Raw genomic sequence first — 9,277 nt, forward strand, 5'->3', positions numbered from 1 at the left:
TATACAAGTACTTACCTAGCATACAAAGAAGCAAGATACAGTCCACAGCACCCCCTTCTGGTTGCAATAAATACCTGTAACTCCAGCTCCAAGCAATCTTAGGTCAGAAGAATCTGACCTCAACAGACACTTGATGTGTGCATGAATTCTAACATGCACACACATCTGCGTTAATAAAAATGAAAAGTAAATCTTAGAACCTATTGTTCAAAAGAAATTAATCCTAAACAAGTTGATGATTCAAAATCCTAGAAAAATTTACCATAAAGACTGTGATTCTTCCTGTCCTCGTGGATTGTTGATCAATAACATCATCCAATGAGTGAAGGCCTGTGAGTGAATTACCACACTGAGCCTGGCTATAAGGACACAGATCAACTTTACTTAATGTCATGGAAATTACTTTTGTTTTAAGGTCTGGAAAATTTGGTTTGCAGTCCTGGAAATAATGTTGTTGATGGCGTTCCAGTAGGAATGACATACCAGGCAGCTGCTGGTAAGAGCCATCTGAACATTCTTTAAAGGGCAGAATCTCTGGTTTCAGTTTAATACCCTCCAAGGACCATGGAGGGTCTCCCCAACTCTGCCCAGCTTAAAGCAGGCTGACTTTAATGTCAGGACATGCATTTTGAATCTATGCAAGAGTTTCCTTCCTGCTGTGCTTAATTTCTGAGGCCAATGCTGTTGCAGAAAGAGGTGCAATGTGACACATGGTGCAAAGAGCATGCATAGTTTTCATCAGCACAAGACCTCGTGTAAATTGTTTTGCTTTTCCTAGTAAGGCACATGAGCTCCGCATTTCTGAATGGTTTTATTTGAAGCTGCTAATAGAAAATAAAGTTATTTTTTAAATTGACTAATATTTTGCACATAGGGCTGAACACACCCAGGTGAAACATAGAAAAAAAATCAGGTATTTAACTCGAGTTTGTGCTGAAAGGAATACTTATTAAACTGATAATGTTAATGGCCTCGTGATATTTCTATTTTGATTCCCATTTTAAACTACCTTGATGATTATAATCATAATTTAAAGGGAAATGTCAAATCTTTAAAAAGTTTCTAATAATTTACATAAATAAAATGATAGCATTCCACACATGAAAGTACTAATTTGTTCTGGGGACAAGATAAATATCAGGATTTCCTTTCATTGATTATGTAGCCATCAGAACTGTAATATACCCACCTCTACGACAAACAAATAATTGAAGAAGAGATTATTAAGCGAACAAGACTTGGGTAACGATGATTAAGTTGGGGACGTGACCTGCCTTGTAAAACAGGCCATTAATGTGTGAAACAAAGTTTTAAGCAGTTGGGGATCCTCCAGACAAAAGCTTTCACTGCCTGATTGCAATAGTCAAATGTCTACATCTGATTTCTTTTTTTGTTGTTACCAAAGAGAAAATGCACCTTTTAAAAATATGACTGGCATGTATTACTTCATAGTTTGGAATATAGAAAATAAATTATGATCTGAATGTTTCAAAGCTTGTTTTTTGTTTTTGTTTTATTTATTTATTGTTTGCTTGTTTTTTACAAGCATACCTTTCTTTCTTGCTATAATTCTTCCCTCCCCACCTTTGTTTCAATAATTCCAGAAAATCAGGGAAAACATCCAGACCTTCCTCTGGCTACTGCAGCCTGATAAAGGAGACCAGAACGTTCAGGGTTTTCTTGGTGCACAGTGATACAGGAAGCTCAGGGTTTTCTTGGTGCACAGTGATACAGGAAGCTCAGGGTTTTCTTGGTGCACAATGATATAGGAAGCTCAGGATTTTCTTGGTGCACAGTGATATAGGAAGCTCAGGGTTTTCTTGGTGCACAAGATACAGGAAGCCCAGGTGTATGGAGCAGGTGGGAGTTAGAGGATTCCTAGCTGGCCCCAGTGACTCACCTGAAGATGTCTTCTGGTGAAGAACCATCATCAAAGTTTAGAACCTAGTATGATCTCTTGAGATTCACAGTACTTGGCTGAGTTATTGCACCTTGGCCAACTGCATGGTATGCTCCACTGGTGACCCAGCAACAGCATTCTAAGGCTATTTAATTAGCAGCTAACTCTAAGGAGAGCTTCTGTTTCAGATCTGCACAATTGAGACCTTCTTTCCCAGCCACATGATTCTCTTTCCCTTGTAATAGCATTCCTGTTTGTTTCCCCTCTCTTTACAAAATATACCTCGATATTCAACCCATAGAAGAAACAGCATTATTGTCCAGGACAAAAGGCTACTTTTTTGCCTATACCCTTAATTTTGCTACAGTTTGGTGTCCTAACTGCAGTGAAGCACTAAAGAGCCATGGTGAATGAAATCAAGAATGTGATTGATTTTACATTTGTCGGACATGATGATGGGTTCAGACCCATCACTTCTCTATCACACTCATTATCAAGCTGCCTTGATTCTGTTTTCTTCTTTCAGGTTTCATTCTTCCTACCTATTTTAGGACACCATCAGAGATTCAAAGACTTCCCTTTAAATCTGCCCTTCCAATCTATATTCTACATGGAGATCAATTTGGTCCTTTCATCTTTAAAATCTACATTTGTCTCTGCATAAGTCCAGAACACAGCCCACCAATTCAGTGTGGTTTGAAATAGCAACGGCTAAAATTTCTAATATGCGTCACTTGATTATTTTTCCCTCCTAGTCCATGGCCCCTGGTTCTTAGGCACCATCAAGCCATCTGTTCAGCAGGGTGTTGAGATGAACTCTTCTGGGGTCTTCCTTGTTTGGCTATTTCAGATTCAATTACTATTCAAATACACATATCATCCCCTGTGTGAAGTGACCCTCACTTTCCCCTTCCCTACTTCCTACTGTGTTATTTTGGGTTGGGCCCCTTCTCAAGTCCCTGAATCACTTTTCACATTCCCTGTCATGATCACATCCCTATAGTTACAGTGACACATGCTCTGAGGTGACTATTCCAGTAAGTTAATTGTCTCCCACAGGCTGTTTGTCTTTTTTAAAACACTGGAACATTTATCTTTATTGAACTACTTAACAGTTTCTCTTTTAATCCTAAGACCTTTGAGTTTCATCATCTAGTTCTTGTTCTCAAAGCTGGTTTTCCATTCCTATTTGGTGACGGATATTTCCCACAAGATCACTGACAATATATGCTATTGAAAATATCTTCTTTCGAAAATATCTTAATTTCATATTCACAATGAGCACAGTTTTTCGTGTAGATTTACTGTTTGAAAATTGCTAGTGCTCAGAATGCTGAAGGAATCATTCAATTTTTAATCTATATGTTATTTAGTTTGCACTGGTTAGTTCTAATCAACTTGACACAAACGTAGACATACCTGAGAAAAGGAAATCTCAGTGGAATTGCCTCCATTAGATTATCCTGTGTGCATATTTGTGGAAATGTTTTTATATCAGTCAATAATGTCAGAGGGTACAGCTCACATGGACAGTGCCACTACAGAGTTGGTGGTCCTCGGTAAATCAAGAAGCCCAGCAAACCATGGGGAGCAAGTCAATAAACAGCATTCCTCCATGGCTCCTGTTTGAGTTCTGCCCAGACTGCCCTCCGTGATATACTATGAATGAGACATATGAGTGAACTAAATAAACCCTTCCCATGAAGTTGACTTTGGCCAAAAGAAACATACCTAGGACCCACTTAAACATATTAGTGCTGTAAGCCACAAAATAGTCCTTAGCTATGAAACAAGAAGCTTTATGCTCCCAACTCCTGTAGCTAATAAACTTTCAAATAAAACACAATTCATGTCCAGGGGTTAAATGGAAACAGTAAAGCACACACAATCCATAAAATAGGAGAAAAAAACTATTTACCTATGGGTACTGGTGCTTTTAGTTTAATGACATAGTTCTATAGTTTTGTTTGAGCTTAAAACAATTTCTAAGAATCTTTAGATTACTTAAAATAATGAATTAGCATTTTATTACTTAAAATTAGCATTTTATTGTTGACATATGGCCAAATTGCCTTTTTCTACACATACACAGTTCTGAGCTTAAACTGATTAATGGAAGTCCTGCCACAATCAGAATAAACAACAATATCACCACTGCAAAAGTCTCCCGTGTGCTTTGACTTCAAACCTTCCACAGGGGCTAACCTTAGGAAATGACTGCTATCTTTGCTCCATAGCTCCAGCTTTGCAGAAAGATTATGAAAAATGAAATGATACAATAGCATGCTGCTGATTTTTTTTCATCTCAACATATCTTTGACGTTCATCAGTAATGTCCGGAGTTCATTTCTTTTTATTGCTTAATAGCATTCCATTGTTCAAAGGTAACTTCACTTGGTTATCCATTTATTGTTGGCAGGCATTTGAATTACTTCCAGATTTCGGCAATTATATGTAGACTTACTGTAGACATTCATGTGTGTGCTGATGTTCTGTTTTCAAATCATGAGTTCTTAGTTCACTGAGTAGCTCTAGTGGGAAAGTGGAAACAGCAAACATGCGGTTGGTGCATGTTTGACCTTAGAGGAGCTGTTAAATTCTTTTTCAGTACATCAGAGCCGTGTTTGTGTTCACGGCACTACGTGGAAGCTCAACTGGTTCTAACAATACATCACCACTGCATGTCATCATATCTTTAAAATTTAGCTATTTCATGGAATATAATTATGTATAAGTGTGAATTTAACTTGAAATTCCTTAATAATCTATGCTATCTTTGTTGCTAGAGAGTTTTTGTTAATTATCACTTGAAATATTTTTCTCATTTTGGGCTTTTTAAAAATTTAAACTCTTTGCTCTTTCAGTTGCACTGCATTTCAGAGGTCTTCAGAAGTGTATTCTTTCTTGTATTTTGGAATGTTTGCTCATGGTATGTAACTTCTCTTCTTACTGACAGTCTTTCAACAGAATGATTTTAATACTATTTTATTATTCTTTAGTCTTTTTTTAAGCCATGTTGTTATCCACATCCTGGTCCACCCTCAGATTGTTCCTCATCCCTTTCCTCCTCCTCCTCCCCCATCTCCAAGAGGATGTCCCCACCCCTTACCTCCACTCCACCAGACCTCCCCACTCTCTGGGGACTCAAGTTTCTCAAGGGTTAGGTGCATCCTCTGCTGTATATGTGTCCTGGGTCTCATATCTGCTAGTGTATGCTGCCTGGTTGGCAGCTCAGTCTCTGAAAGAGCTTGGGGGTCCAGATTAGTTGAAACTGCTGGTCTCCCTATGGGGTCACCCTCCTCCTCAGCTTCTTCTAGCTTTTTTTCTAATTCAACACAGGGGTCCCTGGCTTCTGTCCATTGGTTAGGTGTAAGTATTTGCATCTGCTTGTTGGACCTCTTGGAGAGCAGCCATGCTAGGCTCCTGTCTGTAAGCATACCATAGCATCAGTAATAGTGCCAGGCCTTGGAGCCTCCCCTTGAGCAGGATCCCAATTTGGGCCTGTCACTAGACCACAATCACATCCCTCCAGTTGATGCCCTGTCTTTCTACTGGAGGTGGACACTATAAGACCAATCTACCTACAGCTGGGCATTTCATCTAAAATCCCTCCCTTTGAGTTCTGAGTGTCTCTCACCTTCCAGGTCTCTAGTACATTCTAGAAGTTTCCCCCACCTCCAAGCTCCCGAGATTGTCTGTTTCCATTCTTTTTACTGGCCTTTGTGGCTTCACAACTGTTTTTCCCCAATACCTACTCATGTTACACTTTTCCCTTCCCTTTTCCCTCCCTCTCTCTGCCCCCTCGTGATTGCTTTCTTCTCCCTCACAAGTGGGATTGAGACATCGTCACTTGGGCCTTTTGGCTTGTTAACCTTCTTGAGTTCTGTGGATTGTATTATGGGTATTCTCTATTTTTGGCTAACATCCACTTAATGATGAGTACATACCGTGCATGTCGTTATGGGTCTGAGTTACTTCACTGAGGATGATATTTTCTAGTTACATCCATTTGCCTGCAAAACTCACGGTGCCCCATTCTTCTTCTTCTTCTTCTTCTTCTTCTTCTTCTTCTTCTTCTTCTTCTTCTTCTTCTTCTTCTTCTTCTTCTTCTTCTTCTTCTTCTTCTTCTTCTTCTTCTTCTTCTTCTTTTTTTTTGAGGGTGCAGTGGAACTTTATTGATGGTATTCAAGAGAGAAGGGAGGGCTTCCTAGGCCCCTCCTGTTATTATGGGGTCTGGTATGGAATTGTGAGGGAGATGCTCAGTGTTGGGGGCTGAGTTGGGATGGGGACTCCTCAGCAACTGAGGGCCTCTCTCTTGCTCTCAGTATCCTTGCTGGGCTGGGTGGTCCAGGGTTTCTTACTCCTTGGAGGCCATGTAGGCCATGAGATCCACCACCCTGTTGCTGTAGCCGTATTCATTGTCATACCAGGAAATGAGCTTTATAAAGTTGTCATTGAGAGCAATGCCAGCCCCAGCATCAAAGGTGGAAGAGTGGGAGTTGCTGTTGAAGTCGCAGGAGACAACCTGGTCCTCAGTGTAGCCCAGGATGCCTTTTAGTGGGCCCTCGGATGCCTGCTTCACTACCTTCTTGCTGTCATCATACTTGGCAGGTTTCTCCAGGCGGCATGTCAGATCCACAATGGATACACTGGGGGTAGGAACACGGAAGGCCATGCCAGTGAGCTTCCCATTCAGCTCTGGGATGACCTTGCCCACAGCCTTGGTAGCACCTGTGGCAGCAGGGATGATGTTCTGGGCTGCCCCATGGCCATCACACCACAGCTTTCCAGAGGGGCCATCCACAGTCTTCTGAGTGGCAGTGATGGCATGGACTGTGGTCATGAGCCCTTCCACGATGCCAAAGTTATCAGGGATGACTTTGGCCAGGGGGGCTAAGCAGTTGGTGGTGCAGGATGCATTGCTGACAATTTTGAGGGAGTTGTCATATTTCTCGTGGTTCACACCCATCACAAACATGGGGGCATCAGCGGAAGAGGCAGAGATGATGACCCTTTTGGCCCCACCCTTCAGGTGAGCCCCAGCCTTCTCCATGGTGGTGAAGATGCCAGTAGACTCCAAGACATACTCAGCACCAGCGTCACCACATTTGATGTTAGCGGGATCTCACTCCTGGAAGATGGTGATGGCCTTCCCGTTGATGACAAACTTCCCATTCTCAGCCTTGACTGTGCCGTTGAACTTGCCGTGGGTAGAGTCATACTGGAACATGTAGACCATGTAGTTGAGGTCAATGAAGGGGTCGTTGATGGCAACAATCTGCACTTTGTCAGAAGAGAAGGCAGCCCTGGTAACCAGGCGCCCGATACGGCCAAATTCGTTCACACCGACCTTCACCATCTTGTCTATGAGACGAGGCTGGCACTGCACAAGAAGATGCGACTGTCTCTGGAACAGGGAGGAGCAGAGAGCCATGATGCCCCAGTCTTAATACATGAGTAGTATTCCATTGTGTAAACGAACCACATTTTCTGTTTCCACTCTTTTATTGTGGGTCATCTGGGTTGTTTCCAGCTTCTGGCTATCACAAATGAGGCCGCTATGAACATATTGGAACACATGCCCCTGTGGCATGGTGAGGCATCTTTTGAGTATATGCCCAAGAGTGTAAATAGCTGGGTCTTCAGGTAGATCTATTTCCAATTTCCCAAGAAAGTTCCAGACTGATTTCCAGAGTGGTTGTACCAGTTTGTAGTCCAACCAGCAAAGGAGTGTTCCTCTTTCTCCACATCCTAGCCATGAGGATGTCACCTGAGTTTTGGATCTTAGCCATTCTAACTGATATAAGGGGGAATCTCTGGGTCCTTTTGATTTGCATTTCCTTGATGACTAAGGACTTTAAACATTTCGTTAAGTGCCTCTCAGCCAATGGAGATTACTCTGCTGTGAATTCTCTGTTTAGTTCTTCATTTTTTAAATTGTTTATTAGATATATTTTTTTACTTACATTTCAAATGGTATTCCCTTTCCCAGTTTTCTGTCCATAATCCCCCCTCCCCACCCTATCCCCCTTATGGGTGTTCCCCCATCCACCTCCATTACTGCCCCCCACTGACATTCCCCTGCACTGGGGTCCAACCTTGGCAGGACCAAGGGCTTCCCCTTCCACTGGTGCCCTAATAAGGCTATTCTCTGCTACATATGCAGTTGGAGCCCTGGGTCAGTTCATGTATAGTGTTTTGGTAGTGGTTTAGTCCCTGGAAGCTCTGGTTGGTTGGCATTGTTCTTATTTGGTTGCAAACCCCTTCAGCTCTTTCAATCCTTCTAATTCCTCTAAAGGGTATCCTGTTCTCAGTTCAATGATTTGTTGTTTTGATTTGCATTTCCCATTGACCTCTGTATTGGACATGCTCTGGATATGTCTCTCAGGAGACATCTATATCCAGTCCCTTTCAGCATGCACTTTTTAGCTTCATCAATCTTATCTTAGTTTTGGTGGATGTATGTATATGGGCCACTTGTGGGGCAGGCTCTGAAGAGCCATTCATTTTAGTCGCTGCTCTAAACTTTGCTTTCATAACTCCTCCTATGGATCTTTTTTCCCCTTTCAAGAAGGAGTGGGGACATCTGCATTTTGGTTGTCCTTCTTCTTGAGCTTCCTGTGGTTTGTGGATTGTGTGTGGGTAATTTGAGCTTTTGGGCTAATATCCATTTATCAGTGAGTACATACCAAGTGTGTTTTTCTGTGACTGGGTTACCTCACTCAGGATGATATATTCTAGTTCATTCCATTTGCCTATGAATTTCATGAAGTCATTGTTTTTGATAGCTAAGTAGTACTCCATTGTGTAGATGTACCACATTTTTTGAATCCCTTCCTCTGTTGAAGGGCATCTAGGTTCTTTTCAGCTTCTGGCTATTATAAATAAGGCTGCTATGAACATAGTGGAGCATGTGTCTTTGTTGTATGTTGGAGCATCTTTTGAGTATATGCTCAGGAGAGGTATAGCTGGGTCCTCAGGTAGTGGGGGCTCCAATTCTCTGAGGAACCTCCAGACTGATTTCCAGAGTGGTTGTACCAGTTTGCAACCCCACCAACAATGGAGGACTCTTCCTTTCTCCACATCCTTGCCAGCATCTGCTGTCACCTGAGTTTTCTATCTTAGCCATTCTGACTGGTATGAGGTGGAATCTCGGGGTTGTTTTGATTTGCATTTCCCTGATGACTAAGGATGCTGAATATTTCTTTAGTTGCTTTTTGGCCATTTGATAATCCTCAGCTGAGAATATTTTGTTTAGCTCTGCACCCCATTTTTAATAGGGTTATTTGGTTCTCTGGAGTCTAACTTTTTGGGTTATTTGTATATTTTGGATATAAGCCCTCTATCAGTTGTGGGATGGGTAAAGATCTTTTCCCA

At 41.7% G+C, this 9,277-nt stretch overlaps 1 pseudogene; it reads right to left on the bottom strand.

Moving 5' to 3' along the window:
* Positions 1-6,257: 6,257 nt before the first annotated feature.
* LOC116895702 lies at positions 6,258-7,274 on the bottom strand (annotated as a pseudogene).
* Positions 7,275-9,277: the final 2,003 nt, after the last annotated feature.

Source organism: Rattus rattus, chromosome 3 (assembly GCF_011064425.1).
Source record: "Rattus rattus isolate New Zealand chromosome 3, Rrattus_CSIRO_v1, whole genome shotgun sequence".
Taxonomy (NCBI): Eukaryota; Metazoa; Chordata; class Mammalia; order Rodentia; family Muridae; genus Rattus; species Rattus rattus.